Below are 25,235 nucleotides of genomic sequence, written 5' to 3'. Positions count from 1 at the left end.
AAGTAGGAAATCAAGAAATACCTGGAGTAATGGGCAAATTTGGCCTTGGAATATGGAATGAAGCAGGGCAAAGGCTAATAGAGTTTTGCCAAGAGAACACATTGGTCATAGCAAACACCCTCTTCCAACAACACAAGAGAAGACTCTACACATGGATATCACCAGATGGTCAACACTGAAATCAGAATGATTATATTCTTTGCAGCCAAAGATGGAGAAGCTCTATACAGTTAGCAAAAACAAGACCAGGAGCTGACTGTGGCTCAGAACATGAACTCCTTATTGCCAAATTCAGACTTAAATTGAAGAAAGTAGGGAAAACCACTAGACCATTCAGGTATGACCTAAATCAAATTCCTTATGATATACAGTGGAAGTGAGAAATAGATTTAAGGGACTAGATATGATAGACAGAGTACTTGATGAACAATGGATGGAGGTTCTTGACATTGTACAGGAGACAGGGAGCAAGACCATCCCCATGGAAAAGAAATGCAAAAAAACAAAATGGCTGTCTGAGGAGGCCTTACAAATAGCTGTGAAAAGAAGAGAAGCAAAAAGCAAAGGAGAAAAGGAAAGACATTCCCATTTGAATGGAGAGTTCCAAAGAATAGCAAGAAGAGATAAGAAAGCCTTCTTCAGCGATCAATGCAAAGAAATAGAGGAAAACAACAGAATGGGAAAGACTAGGGATCTCTTCAAGATAATCAGAGATACATTTCATGTTGAGATACATTAAATTAAAAATACATTAAATGTTCATGAAAGGGAACATTTCATGCAAAGATGAGCTCGATAAAGGACAGAAATGGTATGAACCTAATAGAAGCAGAAGATATTAAGAAGAGGTGGCAAGAATACACAGAACTGTACAAAAAAAAAAAAAAAAAAGATCTTCACTACCTAGCATATATCCAGACAAAACTCTAATTCAAAATGATACATGCACTGCCATGTTCATAGCAGCACTATTCACCATAGCCAAGACATGGAAACAACCTGAATGTCCATTCACAGATTAATGGCTAAATAATATTTAGTGTATATATATACATATATATATATATGTATATATATACATGTATACACACACACAATGGAATATCACTCAGCCACAAAAAGCACAAAATAATGCCATTTGCAGCTTTTGGAGCAACATGGATAGACCTAGAGACTGTCATACTGAGTGAAGTCTGACAGAGAAAGACAAATATCATGATATCACTTATATGTGGGCTTCCCAGGTGGCCTGCTGCTGCTGCTAAGTCGCTTCGTTCGTGTCCAACTCTGTGCAACCCCAAAGACGGCAGCCCACCAGGCTCTGCTGTCCCTGGGATTCCCCAGGCAAGAACACTGGAATGGGTTGCCATTTCCTTCTCCAGTGCATGAACACGAAAAGTAAAAGTGAAGTCGCTCAGTCGTGTCCTACTCTTCGCACCCCCATGGACTGCAGCATACCAGGCTCCTCCGTCCATGGGATTTTCCAGGCAAGAGTACTAGAGTAGGGTACCATTGCCTTCTCCATCCCAGGTGGCCTAGTGGTAAAGAACTCATCTGCCAGTGCAGGAGACATAAGAGGTGGGTTTGATCCATGGGTCAGGAAGATCCCCTGCAGGAGGACACGGCAACCCACAGAGAACTCTACTCAATACTCTGTAATGTCCTACATGGGAAAAGAATCTAAAAAAGTATATGTGTAACTGATTCACTTTGCTGTATACCTGAAACTAACACAACATTGTAAATCAACTATACTCCAATAAAAATTTTTCAAAAAGAAAACAAATCAGCAAAACATTTATCTTAATGGGTCTAAGTTCAGATTAAAAGAACTAAGATATGGTACAATAAAAATAATGAAGAAAGTCATGTCTACTACTAAGATACTGAATAGTAATATCACTTTCAAATGGTTGAAATTTTAATTTTAAATGGGAAAGAAATTATTCCCTTGGAAGTTTCAACCTCATTCTTTATCTTCAGTCCTACAAGATACATTCAAAAATGCTACAGTACGCTTTGGGGAACCTAGGGTTTACAATCCGACGTAAGCCCCAAATGCCTTGCGTGTGGAAATGACTAAACTAAAACGTGAAGGATTTCTTTGAAATTTCAATTATCAGAAATATATTCAATCAGAACTCTCTAAATCCATTAAAGAGTGTGCAGTCTGCAACTGTCAGCATGTCCTATGAGTTAAGCACTATAATCTGCATCTCAGAGACAGAACACCACAGTCCCACAAGAAGGACGGACACTGAGTGGTCACATTAGCAACATATTGTTCCAGCTTGGAGAGCCCCGAAGAAACTTTGTTTTTCTTTTCTTTTCATCCTCCCTGTTCAATTTTAATCAAGTACTTATCAATTTTGGGTCTCTGTTTCTTTATCTCTAAAATAGCCATAGAAATAGTTCTTACTTCACAGGGTTAATATAAGGATGAAATAAGTCAATATGATGTATCAAATATTTAGAAAAAGAATATAAATGCCCAGTATTTCCTATTATGTTTTCTTTTAGATGATAAACCTAATCTTATGACAAAAGTTGAAAGTATATTAAGTCTCTGGATTTTAGAAGAAATCTGTGACTGGAAAACAAGTAATTATTTCCAGCAGTCTATAAGCTTAACTCCTGGGTCAAGGAGAGAATAGAAAAGAAACCAGCCAGTCCATTCAAAGGGGGCATGACAAGTGGACAGGAAAAGCACTGATCTGGCTCCTCTCTCCAGCTCTGCAAGACACAGAGCACAAATCTTGGTTTCTCCCCTTACTCAGGTTATCAGCTTAAATGCACCAACAAAGTCTTATCAATTTCATCTGCCTCACAGGGTTCATATGAGCATCAAATAAAAGAAAAAGAGGGAAATGCAATTTACTAAAACCCTCATTCTCAATTCTTATTATACCAGGCTGGCTGTAGAGAAGGGTACAAAAAGCTTAGAAGAGCTGACATAATGCACACTAATAAATATAACACACATGCTCACAGTGACTCTAACAGAGATATTTGTAAAAATGAGCTTTATGTTGCAATTATGACATTAGTTTAATATTAGGTTTATGGCAGAAAACAGAGGAAACAAAGATATCTTTGTATTCAGAAAACATTATCTGAACACATTCACCTCTATCTAGATCTTATTGTCCTTAGCAAATAGTACAAAAGCAAATACATTTCTTCCAAATAGTTTTCCCCCTGCAATCACGTGGTTAGTTTTTATGGTCCAAATTTCTGAATGCCATGCCCATCTGGAGGTGGGTTGCAGGAAGGAAACTTATGTGGGCCAAAGCATCACGTGTTATTCTCAGTGGTTTTACAATCAGCCTCATTTCTGTCTCTCAGTGTTTCTCAGAAGTCCTTCATTATATTTCACTTCATCATGCCTATCTAGGTATCTACTGCCCTAGGGAAAACAGTCTTCATCCAATGGTGCAGGTCTATTTATGGTCTTTTAAACTCTATCTTTTGTTTAAGCCATTCTTTGTGCAGAAAATGTCCACCTCTCGTCTCAGAACCTAAAAAAAAATTCAAATTCCACATTGCCTATAAAGTTTTTCCCAACACCCAAACACCATTTCCAATGGCTTTTCCCTTTCTTACTTGCTATTCACTCAGTGTTAATCACATCTTGTCCAAAAACTCATTCAGCTGGATATCCCATGTTTCAGAATAATGCCTCAAGAAATTCGGCTTGGAAAGTAGGGCCAAAGAAACTACATTTAATGGCACCTTAGGGGATTCTTTCTTGGGTGGTAGGAAGGCAACACTCAGAGGAAGTCCTGCCACTAATTCATCTCATGACAGAACTCTGCACACACTCACACACAAATACACACATTTAGCTACCACTGAGTAATTTGATTTGCCTCATAAATACTTTCATGACATTATATTATTTCAGTAAAAGCAGTATCCAAAGTGTAGAGGTTGACTTCTTTCACATTTTATGGTACAAAAACTTATTTTATGCAACTTGAACAGATTAAAAAATAGTCAGGGGAGGGGGTTGAATATTACTGTTTCCATTCATTGCTGCTTATAAAATAAAGCCAGGGTTTCAAAACCTGTATTACTTAGATGATAATGTAGACTAAAATTCACAGTTTGTAGGAAAAAATTAATGTGATTAAATGTGACTCAAAACATAAACTCTTAATGTAAGATTCACTGTCTTTCCAAGGCAACCAACACAAATGCAATTGCACTAGGAGAAAACATCATTCCAGATTCGAGACGACAAGAGCAGGCCAGCCCATGCACACTGACCAGAGTGCCCCATACTGCCACCTACTTTTACATCAGGTTATCTGTAACTACTTTGGAATGCTTCCCTAAATCCTCTGGGAAAAAAAAGACTGTAACTGAGTTTACAAACAGAAAGGTACTCCATCCTTGAAAATTCAGGCAGTGGTGTGCTAGAGTGACCCTTGATTTCTGCATCTACAGTCTCTTCCACCCAACTAGGACACACTGATCATGTTCTAGGGGGCTCTCTTCCCCCGACCAAGCTCAGCCTCAATCTGAGGTGACTAAATCTGCCATTACAGTAGGGGGAGGGGGAGAAGGGATTGCTGGGGAACTCTAAGTCAACTCACTAACAGATCCATCATTATATTATACTTGCTGATCAGTCAGTTCAGTCGCTCAGTAACATCCAACTCTTTGAGACCCCATGGACTGCAGCACTCCAAGCCTCCCTGTCCATCACCAACTCGTGGAGTTTACCCAAACTCATATTCAGTAAGTCGGTGATGCCATCCAACCATCTCATCCTCTGTCCCCCTTCTCCTCCCGCCTTCAATCTTTCCCAGCATCAGGGTCTTTTCAAATGAGTCTGATAGATATACCACCTGAATCTATTTTCAGCATCAAGAAAAAGTGCTTTCTATGTTTACCTATTCAACAAATATTTATTTAGAACCTACTTTGTATAACATATGGTATTTAATTTCAAGAGTCTTATGGTCTAGACACAAAAGTAAAACTCCAAACTCCACCCATCTCTTCCCCAAAGAACCATGTCCTGTCCTTCATCCCCAAATATCTCATTCTGTGTCTTGATAACTTGTACAGCAGCCAGCTCCTTCAGGTCCAGGGTCCATGGAATTCTTTCTGTGAATCTCAGTCACCTTGGAGGGGCCTGGTCAGCCTGGATCCACATGAACTATCTGTCTCTGAATGCTGGCAGCTCCCAGGGCCACCACTAACACCTCTTTATGTCACCCAGGTGCCTCTTACCTGCCATCATTCTCTCCAGATACTGTACTCCTTTATTTCCCAGAATAGGGCCTATTGAATATGCCAAAGGTCAAGTCTCCTGGCCAGCTGCTCATCTCGTTCAGTTTTTCCCAAACTGGTAAAGTTCACTCTTCAAGTCCTGATTTTGCCCTTATAGTCACTGCACCTGGGACATCTAAGAAATGGGTCCCCCTTGTACTCGGACCTGAAGTGAACCACTGTCGGTCTTTAGTTAGCAAGAACACACTTTCCAGCCCCACATCAAACACCTTAATCCAGCTGTAAAAAGCGATGGGGTGGGGATGAAAGCTGATTTCATGAGGACAACGGCAGGGATCTGCAGCTAATATTACTTCAGGGAGCTAATTCGGTCTGTCTTTTTGCTTACAACGAGCTGTTCCTCACCCTTCTCAGTTTCTTGAATCAGGACAAGTGTTCAGCAGCCATCATCCTTTCCCATCTCCACAGCAGCTGGAATCTCCTCTTCCAAGTCAGACAGACTGTAGCTGACCACCCTCCACTCCCAGCATTTTCTTTCCCGTGTTCATGCTGCTCATTCAACAACCAGCCCACTTGCCAGGAAATGTGTTTCCAGTGGCAAAGCAAGGAAAAAAAAAGGCCTCTGGGCTCCAAAATAGAGAAGAGCCTTGCGCTCCCAGGCAGACATTGAGAATCTTAATTCTAGACTGCAGCACGGATGCACCCAGGCAAGGACATTAGAAAAGACTAATCAAGGAAGAAATCAGCAGGGGGCATCCGTGCAGTGGATGGCTGACAGCACTCAGCTCAGCACAGCCAAGGCTAATAGCCTCCTTACATCCTTCCTGCCCATTAAAGATGCCCTGAAAACAAGCTGCCCCAGAATACTGCTGCAGTTATCACAGTTACCAAATTGGCAGGCCATCTTCTCTAAGTGCACTAGGCCAAGAGCTGAGGATTTCCTGTGCACCCTTCTCTCTTTCAGATGGAGTGCAGTTATAAGAGCAGTGAGAGCAGAGGTGTCGCGATAAATAATGCATGAGAGCTACAGGTGCAGGAAGCTTTATTCAGACCTGCCAGGCTAATGCATGCCTAAGCGCTGCTCCGCACCGCCTGCCCCCTCAGCATTTGCTACAATGTGACTGGATTTGCTACTCTGTGTGTCCACAATGGTAATCAGAATGACAGAGTTGAAGAAGGATCAGTACCTTTGATCTGGTCCTTACCCTCCCTCCAGCTGCTCTGTCCACTCTGCTCTGCAATCCTCTCCCATCTAGACCTTTGCAATTTGCCTAGCTAATAAAATCACAGCATTTCCAAGGCCACAAAAGTAAACAGAACTAATGTGTGCGGTTAAATACTCTTTATTAGTAAGCCCACAAATTTCTAACCTTGCAGAGCTGTATTTGCAATTAAATTAGCTGCCGCTCCTTATTTCCAGTTGTTCTCTACTCTTTAGATTGGTGATGTCACCATGAACCATTCAAGTGACTGCTTGGACTTCAGTTGTCCTAGAAAGAGTGGAAGAAAATCTAAAAATGGAAAAGGTGTAGTGGGCTCCAAAGATACCTTCAACTCATCAAATCCTTAGGATTTGATATCACATATATTAAAAGACCTGGAGGAGGGCATGGCAACCCACTCCAGTATTCTTGCCTGGAGAATTCCCATGAACAGAGGAGCCCAACAGGCAACAGTCATAGGGTCACAAAGAGTCAGACACGACCGAGCAACTAAGCACACACACTTATATATTAAAAAAATATTCCTCAAACATTTCTGAATTCAGCTGGGCAGAAACAGAAGTAAGGATCTAACTACTTACTGAAAGCATTAACATGCGCCTTTAACCAACTGTGGAACAATATCACTTTTTCTCCACAATGCAGACTATCATGTGGTTGAAATGAAGGCTCTCCTGCATTTAGGAGACTCCAAGATCTGAAATTCCATGATGTTTCCTATCTATGGCATCTGACTGGAACTTCCTCACACACCGGAACCCTCACTTCTGCAATTACCTCTGTATAGAGCACAGAGCATTGGATATTGCTTCAGTCTTGCATATTCTCTCTCCTGCTGCCACTTCTCAACCAGGACTATTAAGTCAGCTTCCAATTATCCCCAAACAGCACAGGTTGCCATTTAGCAAATGCATCCACAAATAAGGAATCATCATGTTTCAACATAACATCAACCCCAGGAAGGTTCCATGGCTGTGCAAGACAGCTCCAGGGTTTGGAGCATGACCTTGTAAATTTCTGCAGCCCTGTATGGAATGGCACAGCCTGGGAATCATAGCTAACCCTTTCCCAGAGTGACTACGTAGCTGATAGCAGATCACAGAGATTTAAACTTGGAACAGGTTGAAAGGTACCACCATTTCACAGACTTCTTTTTTTTTTTAATAAACAACCCTAAATACTGCCAATGGTTGGTGCCAAGCTCTGTCTGCCAAGTGCCACACAATTTGGCCAAATGGCCAACGGAGAATGCAGCTCTGGACCCAATTCGATGTACTAACACCCAAGGCCCCAAAAGCATTTCAGGAGCCAAGCTCTGACACTCACCTGAATTTAGTGAGAAAATATTTCCCACCATCTACACTATTGGAACTCACTGAGAATGGGGCATACCCTTGGTCCTTGGGGACCTCAGTGTAACACTGAAAACCTACCAATGAGGAACCACTTTCCTTGGCCCTGCACTGTGATTCCATTTGAAATGTATCAGCATTTAGTTGATTAACTCTCCCTCATTATGTAGCTACATCACAAATGCCATAACTCTTGGCCCTAAAACTTGAACAACCACACACGCATGCTTTGGAAACAGAAAAATGTACATATGTCACATAAAGGTCACATAATGGAAAACACAGACAAGTACAAAGACTGGGGTCCAAAAAAGCTAAGAGAAGGATGTGCTTTTCTAAACACAGAGCTAGAAGAAAGGCATTGCCTCTCTGTTGTCCTGAATATGTTTCCCAAACTCATCCATACTCCACTTAACATACTGATAAGAATTCAATTCAATGAAGCAACGTGGCTTGGCTTGCTTCTTATTCCCCCGATCATTTTAGTGCCATTGTGGGAAGCATTTGTAATGTGCTTACAGATACATGCCCCCACCTCTCAACAAATAAGTATTTCCTCAGTAAATCCCACTGAGAATGCACTCCAGAAAAAGCAGTGCTTGCAAAACATCTCATGTTCATTTTTCAGAATTCAGAATGAAGTGACTAACCCCTGATATACAATAAAAATGATTAAATGCAAACACTACTGAGCCTCCATAATAAATATTTTATATATTAATACATTTTCAAAAGTCTTATATCATTTTTACAGCTTTTGGTACAGCATTATTCTATTTTAGTACATGCAATGAAATAATCTTTCATGAAAAGAAGTTGAATTTTCCGGTCCATTTTAAATAAGCAAATGGATAATTATTGTGTTATTAATTCACTATGTAAATTGTTTAAACTGTTCTTTCCTCTTTCCATTATCAGAGATGGTTGAATCCTTCCCAAGGAAAATGGAAAATTCCTTCCCAAGGCAAACTGTTTCCTCCCTCACATTCAAGACATATAATCCAGGTGCTCTCTCCTATGATTTTTTACAAAACAAGTCATAAACTCAGTGAGAAGCACTGAGTATAATGCCTGCTTAATGCTCATTCAATGTCAAAATCCGCTAACATTCCCTTCTCTACTCCAGAAGCCACCACCTTGCTTAGGCGAAAACAGCGGGTAGGGACCACTTGGTGCCTCCACAGAGTAATAATAGATGCCTGGTGATGCTGCCTTCTCCTCCAACAGGCTTAGGTGTGCTTCAGTAGTCTCCATTCCTTGGACCTAGACATTATCCTGCTAAGCGAAGTAAGCCAGACAGAGAAAGAAAAATATCTTATGATATCGCTTATATATGGAATCTAAAAAAAAGAAAAATTCAGTGATATAAATGAACCTATATACAAAGCAGAAATAGATCCACAGACACAGAAATGATATCTGTAGTTACCAAGGGAGAAAGGTGAGAGAGGGATAAATAAGGAGTTTGGGATTAATAGATACACACTAGGACATATAAAATAGATAACCAACAAGGACCCACTGCATAGCACAAGTATACTCAATATTTATTAAAAACCCATATATCACTATATTGTACACCAAAATTAACACAACAGTGTAAATCAACTACACTTTAGTAATAAAAAGGTCTCTATTCCTTGTTTTCATGTGCTGTTTATGGAGAAGGGAAAGAAGAAAACTACCACATTCCAGGGACTCCTCAGTAGGTATGATAAACAGTTTTTATAACATCCTGGCACAGTTTAGCAATAGGTCATTTTCTAAAATAAGGGACACACCTTTTATGCAGGTGCTATGATGGTAGCCAGGGAGGCACACACATGGCCGTGAGACACATTTAGAAGCTTCTATTAAGTGGGAAATATTAAGGAAGAGAATAAAAAGAGGCAATGAGAGCTATACCCATGAGATTCTGTCAGCGTGCTAAAGTTCCTGATGTTATTTTCACATAGAAGAAAGGAAAATTGTTTCCTGTAGATTTCACATTTTAAAAACTGACTTCTTTTTTCATTTTCAGGCAGGGCTGCCTGCCTCCTGTCTCCTTATCATATATGTAAGAAAGATGTCAACACTTTACTGACTTAATTGGAAAGTAGTAGAAAACCCTGTCAGCTAAATTTGCAGAATCCTGACCCAGAAATCCTCAGGCTCACAGCACGTGGGCAGCCACCTAAGTGGCTTGGCACCTCCCCCTCTCACCAGGCCTGTGCCTGAAGCTAGAAGCTACTAGGTGTGGGCGGGAGAGGGATTCCCCCAGGCATAGCCTTCTCATTCTATCCCCCACAGATTTTCCTGACATTAGATAATGATGCTAAAGCTCCTGGGAAGAAGTCACTACACAGACCTTCTTAATTTGGACAGAGATGATCTGGAACAAGAGTGAGTAGCAGCAGAGGACCCCTCCTCAGAGAGAGGGGTCACTAGTCTTTAGTGGAGCCAGGCACCACTATCCACTCTGAATGCCACCCTCTGAGGACCCTTAGGATGGACTTCAGTAGCATCCTTGCAGAAAGAGGTCAACCTCCTTCCCACTAATCATATGTAGGCTGAGTTTCCAGATCACAAAGACAGAAGAGTGAACAGCATGCTACTAATCAGTTAGACTCACAGCACAGCCTGTAAGCAAAGTCTGGCCCTTTGTAAAGAAACCTACCCATCCTGGAAGATGACAGATTAATAAACACAAAGGAAACCTTGATTTTTGTCTTACTACACAAAAGAAAATAAAATTTAGGATAAAGTTCAGAAATAATGATCTAATGCTCTTAAAAACAAGTGCGAGGGAAAAATAAATAATAAACACATGGGCTTCCCTGGTGGCTCAGACAGTAAAGAATCTCTGCAATACAGGAGACTTGGGTTTGATCCCTGGGTCTGGAAGATGCCCTGGAGAAGGGAATGGCCAACCCACTCCAGTATTCTTGCCTGGAGAATTCTATGGACAGAGGAGCCTGGTGGTCCATGGAGTCGCAAAAGAGTCAGACACGACTGAACAAATAACATGCTTGTCAAATTAACTTCTTTATTGAAGCTGTGAGACTATTTTTAGTGGGTTAAATTTAGGTAGCTGTTTGACTTATTAAAAAAAGAAAGAAAAACACTGGTCAGTGAAAAAGATCTGGGCAGAAAAAAATGTAATATTTGGAGCATATTCCTTCAGCAATCTGGATGTTATAAATACAATGTTTGAATCTAATACTCTTATCAGGTAATGCATATAGCTAGTTCAATGACTCAAGTTTCTGCTATCACATGTTTAGTCTTCATGACTACCAAAACCACTGCTGGAATTTTTACTACTATTAACAGCACCAACCCATTCTGAGAATTTTTGGTACCTAGCAATGGGAGATCAGAGAAGGCGATGGCACCCCACTCCAGTGTTCTTGCCTGGAGAATCCCAGGGACAGGGGAGCCTGGTGGGCTGCCATCTATGTGGTTGCACAGAGTTGGACATGACTGAAGTGACTTAGCAGAGCAGCAGCAGCAGCAGCAGCGATGGGAGGTACTGGCCTTGGGAACCACCATGTACTTCCTCACAGCTAAAGCTCTCTTCAAAGCAGCAAATCTCATATTAGACTTAGGGTCTTCTTTTGTCAATAGAGATATAGTTGATTTGAAAGCGAAAGTTTTAGTCACTTAGTCGTGTCTGACTCTATGCAACGCCATGGGCTATAGCCCACCAGGCTCCTCTGTGCATTGAAATCTCCGGCAAGAATACTGGATTGTAGTTGATTTACAATGTTATGTTAGTCTCTACATATAGAAAAGTGATTCAGTTACATTATCGGTTTTCAGATTCTTTTATATTATAGGTTATCACAGGATACTGGATATAGTTCCCTGTACCATACAGTAGGGCCTTATTGTTTATTTTATCTGTTATCCCAAGCTCCTAATTTATCCCTCCCACCACCTCATCCCTCCCCCACCTTTTATTCTTTGGTAACCATAAGTTTGTTCGCTGTGTCTTTGAAGACTTAGAATCTTAAGTGTGAAGTTTCTAGAAGTCCTCCCCTCCAGCTCAGCAACCTGGAAACACTATACTCTTTTCAGTCCCCAAATTCTGATGCTGCTTAGGTAAGGATTTTATCTGTCATTGCCAGCCAGTCGCTATATGAAACAGACCAAGTGACTGAAAATGATGTGAATCCTCAATTCTGAAATTTTTCCAGTAGTCATGTACGGATGTCAGAGTTGGATCATAAAGAAGGCTGAGTGCCAAAGATCTGATGCTTCCAAATTGTGGTGCTGAAGACTCTTGAGAGTCCTTTGGACTGCAAGGAGATCAAACCAGTCAATACTAAAGGAAATCAACTCCAAATATTCATTGGAAGTACTGATGCTGAAGCTGAAGCTCCAATACTTTGGCCACCTGATATGAAGAGCCAACTCACTGGAAAAGATCCCAATGCTGGAAAGACTGAGGGCAGGAGGAGAAGGTGGTGACAGAGGATGAGATAGTTAGATGGCATCACTGACTCAATGGAACTGAGTCTGAGCAAACTCCAGGAGATAGTGAAGGACAGGGAAGCCTGGCGTGCTACAATCCATTGAGTCGCAAAGAGTCGGACACAACTTAGCAACTCAACAACGAGAACAACAATTCTGAAAAGAGTTATCTGATTAGGATGAACAAGAAGATAAACTAATTACAATATGCCACTTCCAAACTAAGAATATCACTGACTAGATAACACTACTGTAACCATTTCTACAGAATGAAAAGCCAACACCATGAGCTGGGAAACTGACTTGTAAGTCCAATCTATGGTACGCCTTTGGCTTTTCTCTTCATACAGTCCTCCAGCATAGAACATTCCAACTGGGATAGCTAGTAGGCAGCAAATAGGTCATTAATAGGCCACAGACACAGATCCCCTCACTGACTGGAGCAGCCATCCAGTGCCCAAGGGGCTGGAGTCCTGAATCTGTGCTTCTCCAGCCCGGTCCATTCACTCCACTGTGCTGTACAAGGGCTCTCATTTTCTATGTGTGACATGACAAGGCTGAGTATGTTATATTCTTTCATCTGGGCTTCACAGGATTATTTCGCTTTAAAATATCCAGAAATTTACACCTACATAGGTATGCACATTACTTCATTTTTAGCTTCTTTTTATAAACGATTTCATCAATGTTAGCCATGATGGGATGGGCTGGGATGGCACTAAGCCAGGGACCAAAATCCACAATGCCTTTGTGGTCCCTTTGGAAGATACAGGTATAAATGCCATGTCCAAAGGAACTGTGCACTCCTGTAGACCCCTGGTAACCCAGAACAGACCACGTGGAATATTTTTCATTATCTGCCTAGGTTTGAGGCAGTTACAATGGCACCCCACTCCAGTGCTCTTGCCTGGAAAATCCCATGGACGGAGGAGCCTGGTGGGCTGCAGTCCATGGGGTCACTGAGGGTCAGACATGACTGAGCAGCTTCACTTTCACTTTTCACTTTCATGCATTGGAGAAGGAAATGGCAACCCACTCCAGTGTTCTTGCCTGGAGAATCCCAGGGACGGGGGAGCCTGGTGAGCTGCCATCTATGGGGTCACACAGAGTCAGACACGACTGAAGCAACTTAGCAGCAGAGGCAGTTACAAGTGACCTACAACATTAAAAGCAGGCCAGACTAATTTCATGTCCCACGTGCATGCGTGCTCAGTTGCTTCGGTTGTGTCTGAGACTGTGCAACCCTATGGACTGTAGCCTGCTGGGCTCCTCTGTCCATGGGATTCTCCAGGCAAGAATACTGGAGTGGGTTGCCATGCCCTCCTCCAGGGATCTTCCGGACCAAGGGATCAAACTTGTGTCTCTTAAGTCTCCTGCATTGTAGGCAGGTTCTTTACCATTAGCACCACCTGGGAAGCCTCCATTATCCTGCAAAGCTCCAACCACACTGGGCTCTGATGGGCTCCTCAAATGTCCTTTCTTACTTCAGAACCTTTGTACTTACTGTCCCTCTGAACTCCCAGATTTTCACAGAAATAGCACCTTTTCATCTTTTAAGTTTCAGTTTATCACCTACCCAGGGAGGCCTTCTCTAAGCAGCCTAGCCAGGGTAGCCCCCAGCGTCATATTCTCTCAGAGCCACAGCCCATGACTTCACAGCCATCGCTACCGGCTCTCTTCATCATCTTCTGATGCGTTCCATTGTCTACTGATGTGTTCTTCCAGCCTCTCTCTCACTAATACCCTGTCACCAAGGCCCAGTTCAGTGCCTGCCTCACAGTGGAGGCTCCACCAGCACTTCAGTGACGAGTAAGTGAAGACATGAGCCACAATATGGCTGGATCCATCTATATTTTGTTTTTGAGCCTCTACGCAAAGATTAAGACATCAAGATTCTCTTAATTCTCTCACTGTTCTATTTGTATTCTTTGTTACTTGTCTCTGAAATACATTTAATTTTCCCAAGATCAGAGTCTCCCAATTTATCATCGGTTGTACTAATAAGGACTAGCATACAACCCACACAACATAGTTTCTGTAAATCATCTCCCATCCCCCAAATAGAGTTACAGGATCAAATGAATCCAGGCAACGTGCCACATTTCTTTTTTTTTTTTTTTTTTGCCTTGGAAATTCACAATGCACATTAACATATTAAAAGCTCCAGAAGAATTTCAGTAAAGAAGCCTGGTTATCCTCATTTAACCACAGCTTTAAGATTTTCCACACTTGTTTGACAACAGCACCAGTTTTTCTACCGGCACCAATGAACATCCGCAAGAACTAGCATTTCACAGGATACGCCAGGGAAACAACTTAAGTCGTGTCCGACTCTTTGCACCCCTATGGACTGTAGCCCACCAGGCTCCTCTGTTCATGGGATTCTCCAGGCCAGAATACTGCAGTGGGTTGCCATTTCCTTCTCCAATATGAATATATAGAAGATGCCAAATGTAATTTTCTTAGGAGACATTTGCCAAATTCAAGGTAGATACGTATTGGTGCTATAAACTTGAAACAATGAAAAAGACAGTTAAAAGTCAACGATCTACAGGAAGCTCAACCTGGTACTCTGGGCTGTGACAACCTAGAGGTGTGGGATGGGGTGCGAGGTGGGAGGGAGGCTCAAGAGGGATGGAACATATGTATACCTATGGCTGATTCATGCTGATGTATGGCAGAAACCAACATAACATTATAAAGCAGTTATCCTTCAATCAAAAATAAATTTTTAAAAAGTCAGTGATCTATAGACCAGAGGTTAATTATATGATTTCAGAATCATGTACACTATTTCCTTTTCCTGTTTGTCTTCTGGATAGTTAAACAATAACCATTAGTGATGTTAACTATCAAGTTCAAACTAAAGCTGAGTAAGCCTGGAAGAGTTAAAGAGCAAAATTTCACCATAAACACAAAGAGAATTCATTGTTCTCATTCGCCATTACTGAGAGGCAAAGGGTCAGGCATGTCAAATCATAAACATGGGAAATGGCAAAAAGCTATTCTCTTGCCCTGTGCTCCATAAACAATGACTCTTCTGAAGGCCCCCTTCTAGCAAAACCAGGAAAAAGGCACACTGAAAAAAGTAGAGATGTCATGTTAGTATTGGCAAAAAGTTACACCTTCAGCATTCACATAAATGATGTAGTTAATAATTCAGAACCAAAACAGCTAGAATGACAGATAATGGATTAAATTTAAGACTGATCTCTCTGAGTGACTATAGACAGAGAGACTGAGAACTCACTACAACTGAAATGTCAGCACTGATGTAAGAAAAGAGAAGGGAACTGGAGAAGGATGTGACCCACAGTAGTACAGTACGGAGAACCAGGTCACAGCAGGAAAAGATAGTTGAGTCAGAACCAGGACCATCACTACCCCAACTCTTCTGGGATAGGGTCTGACTGAGACTCCAGGGCCAGAATAAGCTCTTCAACTTGATCTGTGTGAAGAAGATGGTGGCGGGACAACTGAGAGGGCCCTTTAAGATCTGGTGTGCATCCATCTCTCCAGCTCCATCTCTCAGTGTCCCCTACTGTCACTTCTGCCTTAACTGTTTTGGACTCTACATTCTAAGCAATGAAGCAGCTTCCCAAGCATGCCACTGTCTCTCAGGCTGCTCCCTCAAAAATAAAAAATAAATAAATAAATGAAAATGTTCATTCTAAAAAAAATAATAAATAAAATAAAATGTATATGAAAAGCCAAAGTCCTAGAATGACCAAAATAAACAAGCTCAAAAAAAAAAAAAAAACCACCTTAAAAAGTCTGAGTTAACGGAGTCTCCCAGGGCTCACATAATTATATCAGAATAGCTATAATTAAGCTGTTGATGGGAGAATCCCATGGACAGAGGAGCCTGGTGGGCTACAGTCCACGGGGTTCATACAGAGTCGGACACAACTGAAGCAACTTAGCATACATGAACGCATGCTGCCGAGTCTATTTACATGACAGTTTATTGTCATGCTTATCCTCAGTGCCTGTCACAATCAGCAGTAAACAGTAATATGTACACGTAGAAAGAATACATGAAAAAAATCTATGCAAAAAGAGAGACAAGGAGTGATAATGTAAAACTGAATTCAGCCAATAATCAGAAATCATGGGTCCTGGTGCCTACTGACTTATGAATCTATATACCGTCACTGAACATGCTGATGGAGCTTAAGCAACTCTGCCTGTACTATAACCGGGAAACCTGGTCTGCCTCCCAGACTCCCCAGTCCCCTCCCATCTCTGCTAACACTGTTGAGTCACTCACTGTCATGTCAGTGAATCCATCAGAAACTAAAGGGTCACCATATATGGGGCACAAGTTTCTCTGCACACTGGCCTTTAGAAATAATCATCACTTTTTCACTAGAGAGCAAATGCCATGCCCCCCTCCTCAAGTCATGTGAACTATTAACATAGACACCGAACTACAATTTGCAAGGTTCATTGATTAGGAAAATGGTGTTAATTGTGGTGCTCTGGTTTCAGAATCTACAATTTCATCGCCATCAAATTTTTTTTTTAATATTGATTTGAATTCAGCAATGGTAGGAAGAAGCAGAAACAGGGCCCCAGGAGATGAAACATATTTCTCTAGTGGTGTGCTCCAAAATACACCACTGAACTTAGTTCTCAAAATGTCATTTTCATGCCAAATTAAAGGTAAACATAATTATGTGTAATACATCAAAAGTGCCTAATTAAAACATTCTTTGAGGCTAAAATATGCATACAGACATAACCAATTCTAACTTATTTCCTAATAATTTCATTACTTATTGAAAAGTATCAGTCAAAAAACATTAAACTGGTTTGTGTTTATAATAAGAGCTTAAAAACTGGCAGCGATTCTCATCATAATTCATTCCTGGTTTCTTGCTTCGTGAAATCTATAAGCTTCTGATTATTTTGATTTTAAAAGGGGAAGAAAACAACAAAAGGAAATTTTAGGTATGGAGAGGCGGTTAGTGAAGATTAACCCTGGTGAGTCATGTTGAGTTTGCTTCAAATAAAAATGCTAGAATTGTGACCAGATATAAAACTATTCATCACACTAATATAAAGGCCTCTGTCTTCCTCAGTCCACCCATCCCTCCACAACGAATAATGACTATAGCATCAGTGATCCCTTTCAGCAGTGGGGAGGGAATTGTCGATCAGCTCCCAAGCATCGTATTCAGAGGTGAGGCTGTCTGCCAACTCTGGAAAGCAAAGAGACAGATCCTAAGGCTTCCCCAGAGAGCCTCTTCCATGATTCATGGCAGTTCTTTGCGGAAGAGGAAAAACCTGAAGATAACAGAGAAGGAACTTAAGAGGCCTAAAGCCCTGCTCCAAATTGGGAAGAAAAGGTCACACTCCCCAGAGTAGTTCACATTTATATGCACGGAATGTTGCATGCTGGGGCTACCAGGTCCCATTTCTTAACATCAGGCAAACAGTGAAAAGGGAAAGATTCAAAAAGGGTAAAGGTGAGAAAATAAAAGAGAAATAGCAGACCTGTAGCCAAGAAAGAAGACCCACATAAATACTGGGTCTGAAAGGCTGAGCCTGACATATTAATGTATCTGGTAGACAAAGAATGCAAGACAGAGAATCAGTCATTTAACTTTAATATGTATCCAACAGACAACGTTCAGTTCAGTTCAGTCACTCAGTCGTGTCTGACTCTTTGTGACCTCATGAATCACAGCACGCCAGGCCTCCCTGTCCATCACCAACTCCCAGAGTTCACTCAAACTCATGTCCATCAAGTCAGTGATGCCATCCAGCCATCTCATCCTCTGTCATCCCCTTCTCCTCCTGCCCCCAATCCCTCCCAGCATCACGGTCTTTTCCAATGAGTCATCTCTTTGCATGAGATGGCCAAAGTATTGGAGTTTCAGCTTTCTTCTACTTTTAGTCCTGACACAGTAATTGGAACTGGCCTTGCCTTCCCGGCATAAATAACTAAAAAGTTGGATGGAATATTAACAACCATTTTCAGAAACTAGACAACAGGCAGTAGAAAATCTTTGAGAGAAGGGAAACCTAACAAAGTCTGTAGATCTCCCACAGGTCCCTGATCAAGGGCTGGGCTGTACAAGAGAAGAGAGAGACCCTGGAAGTCCAAAATAAATGAATATTCCAAGTGTTACACGAACATGAAGAAACACTGGAGTTCAGCTGTAGCCAGAGTGGAGAGACCTCATCACACAACTTAGCCTTCAGTTAAGACCACAGAATGGCTACACTTTGGAAAAGCACCACACCCTAAGGAAAGGTCATCCCATAACACTAAAAAATTAGTAAGGACTTGAGAGATCTGCTCAGAACTATCAACTCATGAACATTTAGAAATGGCTACATCCAGGAATGTCAGAATTCACATTCTTCTCAATTACAAATGGGTTACTCAAGAAAGAGCAATAAAAATCATATTATAGAATATGATATACAGAAACAAGAGAATTATATTAGAAATCAAGAATACTATATATAAATACCTAAGTATTTAAAAGGTAATGACTTATTAGTAACTTTTTTATTTAAGAACAAATCAGAAGGAAATTTGAAATTGATGAGTAACAAAAACACAATATACCAAAATATATGGGATGCAGGTAAAGAAGTGCTTAGAGGGAAATGCAGAGTTTTAAATACTTAAAAAAGATAAAAAGACTTAAGACCAGTTATCTAAGTTTCTTTTTGAAGGAGCTAGACAAAAGTGAAAGAAATGTTAGATCCAAAACAATTAGAAAGAAGAAATGATCAAGATAAAACTTAATAGACTAGACAACACAACCACCAGTAAAAATTTAACAAAGGTTAAGCTAATTAATTTAAAAATTATGACAATTAATAAACCCCTAACAATGCTAATTTAAAAAAAGAAAAACACAAATTGCAAATAATCATAAAGGAAAGATGGTATATTACTATACACCGACACATACAGCAACCAAGTAATAGAAACTTTAAAAACTTGGATGAAATAGACACATTCCTTGAAAAATACAAATTATCAATATTTATTCAATAAAACCAGCATAACTATGATACCAAAACCAACCTAAAATGATTTTAATTACAAATCAAAAACCTTCATAGATTGAAAAAATAATCATAAAAATATCCACACCCAGCAAGATAAAAAAAAGTCATGATTATGCAGAGTTTGTTCCAAACACTAATTATGTTTAACAGTCAAAAAATCAATGTAATTCACTCTAAAAGAATTAAAAAAAAAACATATTGTAATAAGAGACATAGAAAACATATTTGACAGAACACCCATGAAAACTCGGGAAACTGGAACAGAAGGGCACAACATTACAAAGGACATCTACAAAAAAGTGATAGGGACAACTGGACATTCAAATCAGAAAAAAGAAAAATGAATCTAGATCTTAGACTCTTGACAAAAATTAACTCAATATGGTGCACCTGGAAGAAAACCTCAATCATGTTAAAAAAAAAAGTGACAGACACATTCAGTTCAGGTCAGTTCAGTCGCTCAGTCGTGTCTGACTCTTTGTGACCCCATGAATTACAGCACGCCAGACCTCCCTGTCCATCACCAACTCCTGGAGTTCACTCAAACTCATGTCCATCGAGTCGGTGATGCCATCCAGCCATCTCATCCTCTGTCGTCCCCTTCTCTTCACGCACCCAATCCCTCCCAGCATTAGGGTCTTTTCCAATGAGTCAACTCTTCGCATGAGGTGGCCAAAGTATTGGAGTTTCAGCTTCAACATCAGTCCTTACAATGAACACTCAGGATTGAGCTCCTTTATTGTGGACTGGTTGGATCTCCTTGCTGTCCAAGGGATTCTCAAGAGTCTTCTCCAACACCACAGTTCAAAAGCATCAATTCTTCGGCGCTCAGCTTTCTTCACAGTCCAACTCTCACATCGATACATGACTGCTGGAAAAACCATAGCCTTGACTAGACGGACCTTTGTTGGCAAAGTAACATCTCTGCTTTTCAATATGCTATCTAGGTTGGTCATAACTTTCCTTCCAAGGAGTAAGCATCTTTTAATTTCATGGCTGCAAATCACCATCTGCAGTGATTTTGGAGCCCAAAAAAATAAAGTCACCCACTGTTTCCACTGTTTCCCCATCTATTTCCCATGAAGTGATGGGACCAGATGCCATGATCTTCGTTTTCTGAATGTTGAGCTTTAAGCCAACTTTTTCACTCTCCTCTTCCACTTTCATCAAGAGGCTTTTGAGTTCTTCTTCACTTTCTGCCATAAGGGTGGTGTCATCCGCATCTCTGAGGTTATTGATATTTCTCCCGGCAATCTTGATTCCAGCTTGTGCTTCTTCCAGACCAGCATTTCTCATGATGTACTCTGCATCTAAGTTAAATAAGCAGGGTGACAATATACAGCCTTGATGTACTCCTTTTCCTATTTGGAACCAGTCTGTTGTTCCATGTCCAGTTCTAACTGTTGCAGTCCTGACCTGCATATAGGTTTCTCAAGAGGCAGGTCAGGTGGTCTGGTATTCCCATCTCTTTCAGAATTTTCCACAGTTTATTGTGATCCACACAGTCAAAGGCTTTGGCATAGTCAATAAAGCAGAAATAGACGTTTTTCTGGAACTCTCTTGCTTTTTCTATGATCCAGCGGATGTTAACAATTTGATCTCTGGTTCCTCTGCCTTTTCTAAAACCAGCTCAAACATCTGGAAGTTCACGGTTCACGTATTGCTGAAGCCTGGCTTGGAGAATTTTGAGCATTACTTTACTAGCGTGTGAGATGAGTGCAACTGTGCGGTAGTTTGAGCATTCTTTGGCATTGTCTTTCTTTGGGATTGGAATGAAAACTGACCTTTTCCAGTCCTGTGGCCACTGCTGAGTTTTCCAAATTTGCTGGCATATTGAGTGCAGCACTTTCACAGCATCATCTTTCAGGATTTGAAATAGCTTAACTGGAATTCCATCACCTCCACTAGCTTTGTTCGTAGTGATGCATCCTAAAGCCCACTTGACTTCACATTCTAGGATGTCTGGCTCTAGGTCAGTGATCACACCATCGTGATTTATCTGGGTCATGAAGCTCTTTTTTGTACAGTACTTCTGTGTATTCTTGCCACCACTTCTTAATATCTTCTGCTTCTGTTAGGTCCATACCATTTCTGTCCTTTATCGAGCCCATCTTTGCATGAAATGTTCCCTTGGTATCTCTAATTTTCTTGAAGAGATCTCTAGTCTTTCCCATTTTTCTGTTTTCCTCTATTTCTTTGCATGATCACTGAGGAAGGCTTTCTTACCTCTTCTTGCTATTCTTTGGAACTCTGCATTCAGATGTTATATCTTTCCTTTTCTCCTTTGCTTTTCGCTTCTCTTCTTTTCACAGCTATTTGTAAGGCCTCCTCAGACAGCCATTTTGTTTTTTTGCATTTCTTTTCCATGAGGATGGTCTTGATCCCTGTCTCCTGTACAATGTCACAAACCTCCATCCATAGTTCATCAGGAACTCTGTCTATCAGATCTAGTCCCTTAAATCTATTTCTTACTTCTACTGTATAATCATAATGGATTTGATTTAGGTCATACCTGAATGGTCCAGTGGTTTTCCCTACTTTCTTCAATTTAAGTCTGAATTTGGAAATAAGGAGTTCATGATCTGAGCCACAGTCAGCTCCATTATGAAATATCAAATGCTTTCCCTTTCTAAGCTCAAAAAGGACTCTCTCATCTATTCAATTTATTATTTGAGTTCCTAGGGGCACAAAGAGTCAGACACAAATGAGCACGCTTGCACATGTCTATTAAGGCAATAAAAATAAGCAATATAGATTGCAAAGTGAAATAAAAATGTTTTTATTTGTAGATGACATGATTCTTTTCCTTTACACAGATAATCCTAAATATTTCACCAAACAACTACTACAGTAGGAGAATCTAATACTGTCACAGGACACAAAGTTAATATATAAATATCAACTGATTTCTACATACAATCAAAAAAATGGAACAATCCAATAAAAAATAAAATCTTCAGGAATAAATTTTTAAGAAGAAATGCAAGGCTGCTATTCTGAAAAAAAAAAAAAATTCTAAGAGATGAAACAACCTAAATAAACAGAAGATAAATTAAAAGACTCCAGTATTATTAAGATACATAGATTCAATACAACCCAAATTGAAATTCCACCTGGCTTTTTTTTTTTTTTGAAAGTAAAAAGTTGATTCTGAGATATATTTGATCTCAAATGATGGAAATAATCTTAAGAACAAGGACTTAGGCTATCTGATATCAAGACTTTCTAGAAAGCCACAGTTATCAAGACAGTCTTTTAGACGAATATAACAGAACAGATCCACAGAAAGTTCCATGCGTATCTGATCAAAGGATCTTTAACAAAGGTACCAGTATAAGACAGTCAATGGAGAAAGAATACTCTTTTTCAACAAACTGGGCTGGAACCAGGATATTCTTATGAAGTGGGAAGAACCTTCAATTCCTTGTATTAGTGGGGGAGAAAAAATGGCATTAAAGGAATAATAGATCTAAAAAGGTAAAACCTAAAGTGATAAAAGTTCTAGTTAAAAGAAATATAGCACAGAAGATAATGATGGAGTAGACAACACTTTCTTAGAAAGGATAACAAGTACAAACTTAAATTTTTTCAAGGATACACTGGACTTCATCAAAATTAAAGACTCCTGTTCTTCTAGAAAGTGAAATATTAAGCTTAAGACTGAAAAACTATTCACAATGTGTAGTATCAAACATGCTTTTCTGACAAATGACTTGATTGCAAATATATAGAGAGAGAACACCAACAATTTAATAAAAAAGATGAATAATCCAACTTAAACTCAGAATAATTGCACACTTCATTAAAAAGAAATACAAACAGCCAACACACACATCAAAAAGTACTTATTACTTATCAGTTCAGTTCCTCAGTCGTGTCCAACTCTTTGCAACCCCATGAACCACAGCACACCAGGCCTCCCTGTCCATCACCATATCCTGGAGTTTACCCAAACTCATGTCCATTGAGTCAGTGATGCCATCCAGCCATCTCTTCCTCTGTTGTCACTTTCTCCTCCTGCCCTCAATCTTTCCCAGCATCAGGGTCTTTTCCAATGAGTTGGGTCTTTGCATTAGGTGGCCAAAGTGTTGGAGTTTAAGCTTCAGCATCAGTCTTTCCAATGAACACTCAGGACTGATCTTTAGGATGGACTGGCTAGATTTCCTTGCAGTCCAAGGGACTCTCAAGAGTCTTCTCCAACACCACAGTTCAAAAGCATCAATACTTCAGCGCTCAGCTTTCTTCACCATCCAACTCTCACATCCATACATGACTACTGGAAAAACCATAACCTTGACTAGACGGACCTTTGTTGGCAAAGTAATGTCTCTGCTTTTTAATATGCTATCTAGGTTGGTCATAACTTTCCTTCCAAGGAGTAAGCGTCTTTTAATTTCATGGCTGCAATCACCATCTGCAGTGATTTTGGAGCCCAAAAAAATAAAGTCAGGCACTGTTTCCACATCTATTTCCCATGAAGTGATGGGACCAGATGCCATGATCTTAGTTTTCTGAATGTTGAGCTTTAAGCCAACTTTTTCACTCTCCACTTTCACTTACATCAAGAGGCTCTTTAGTTCTCCACTTTCTGCCATAAGGTTGGTGTCAATTGCATATCTGAGGTTATTGATATTTCTCCCGGCAATCTTGATTCCAGCTTGTGCTTCATCTAGCCCAGAGTTTCTCATGATGTACTCTGCATATAAGTTAAATAAGCAAGGTGACAATATACAGCCTTGATGTACTCTACCTATTTGGAACCAGTCTGTTGTTCCATGTCCATTTCTAACTGTTGCTTCCTGACCTGCATATAGGTTTCTCAAGAGGCAGGTCAGGTGGTCTGGTATTTCTATCGCTTTCAGAATTTTCCATAGTTATTGTGAGCCACATAGTCAAAGGCTTTGGTATAGCCAGTAAAGCAGAAATAGATGTTTTTACTGGAACTCTCTTGCTTTTTTGATGATCCAGCGGATGTTGGCAATTTGATCTCTGGTTCCTCTGCCTTTTCTAAAATCAGCTTGAACATCTGGGAAGTTCACGGTTCACGAATTGCTGAGGCCTGGCTTGGAAAATTTTGAGCATTACTTTACTAGCATGTGAGACGAGTGCAACTGTGCATCAGAAGAATGCAAATGAAAACCACAAGGTATCATTATATACCCCCCCCCAGAATGGCTACAGTTAGAAAGCCTGAATATTGTTTGAGTATTTGAAGCAACTAGAACTCTCATGCACTTGATGATAAGAGTGCAACGACTTTCAGAAATAATCTGGCATTTTTTTTAAAACAAAGTTCAACATATACCTATCCTATGACCTATATTTCCACTTCTAAGTTTTAACCAGAACAAATGAAAATGTATGGGTACACACACAAGGCATTATTTAAAATAGTCCCAAACTAGAAGCAACCCAAATGCCCATCAACACAATCATGTATAAACAAGTTGTGCTATATTCATACAATTGAACACATTTTTTGAAAATAATTAACTGATAATGGAGAAGGGAATGGCAATCCACTCCAGTATTCCTGCCTGGAGAATTCCATGGACAAAGGAGCTCGGCTGGCTACAGTCCATGGGGTTGCAAAGAGTCAGACAGGACTGAGCAACTAACAGAAACACACAACTAGTGATACATGTAACATGGCTCTGTCAGGCATGTCCTTCCCTGTCTGAGCTACTCCAACTCACCTTCCTAAACTCAAAGCAAGAGTCACCCCCTCTTAGAAACCCAGCAGAGATAATGCTGCTTTCTCTACATTATGGTGTTTCCTAAGAAGAAAATATTAAGTGCAGCCCCATAGGAGGCTCCAAGGCCACATCTAGAGCCTTATCTTACTCATGCTTGCATTCCTTATGCTGAGCAGTATCTTGCACACAGAAAGGGCTAAAATATTTTATCTGAGAGAATAAATGAGAGAACC

General features: G+C 40.4%; 1 protein-coding gene across 10 annotated transcripts in view; it reads right to left on the bottom strand.

The window, feature by feature from the left end:
- The window catches only part of CCDC85A (coiled-coil domain containing 85A), a 226,776-nt gene that overhangs the window by 90,734 nt on the left and 110,807 nt on the right, over positions 1-25,235 (bottom strand). The window lies entirely within an intron of this gene.

The sequence above is a fragment of the Bubalus bubalis genome, chromosome 12 (assembly GCF_019923935.1).
Source record: "Bubalus bubalis isolate 160015118507 breed Murrah chromosome 12, NDDB_SH_1, whole genome shotgun sequence".
NCBI classification, from domain to species: domain Eukaryota; kingdom Metazoa; phylum Chordata; class Mammalia; order Artiodactyla; family Bovidae; genus Bubalus; species Bubalus bubalis.
This window is presented reverse-complemented; position numbering and strand designations above follow the sequence as displayed.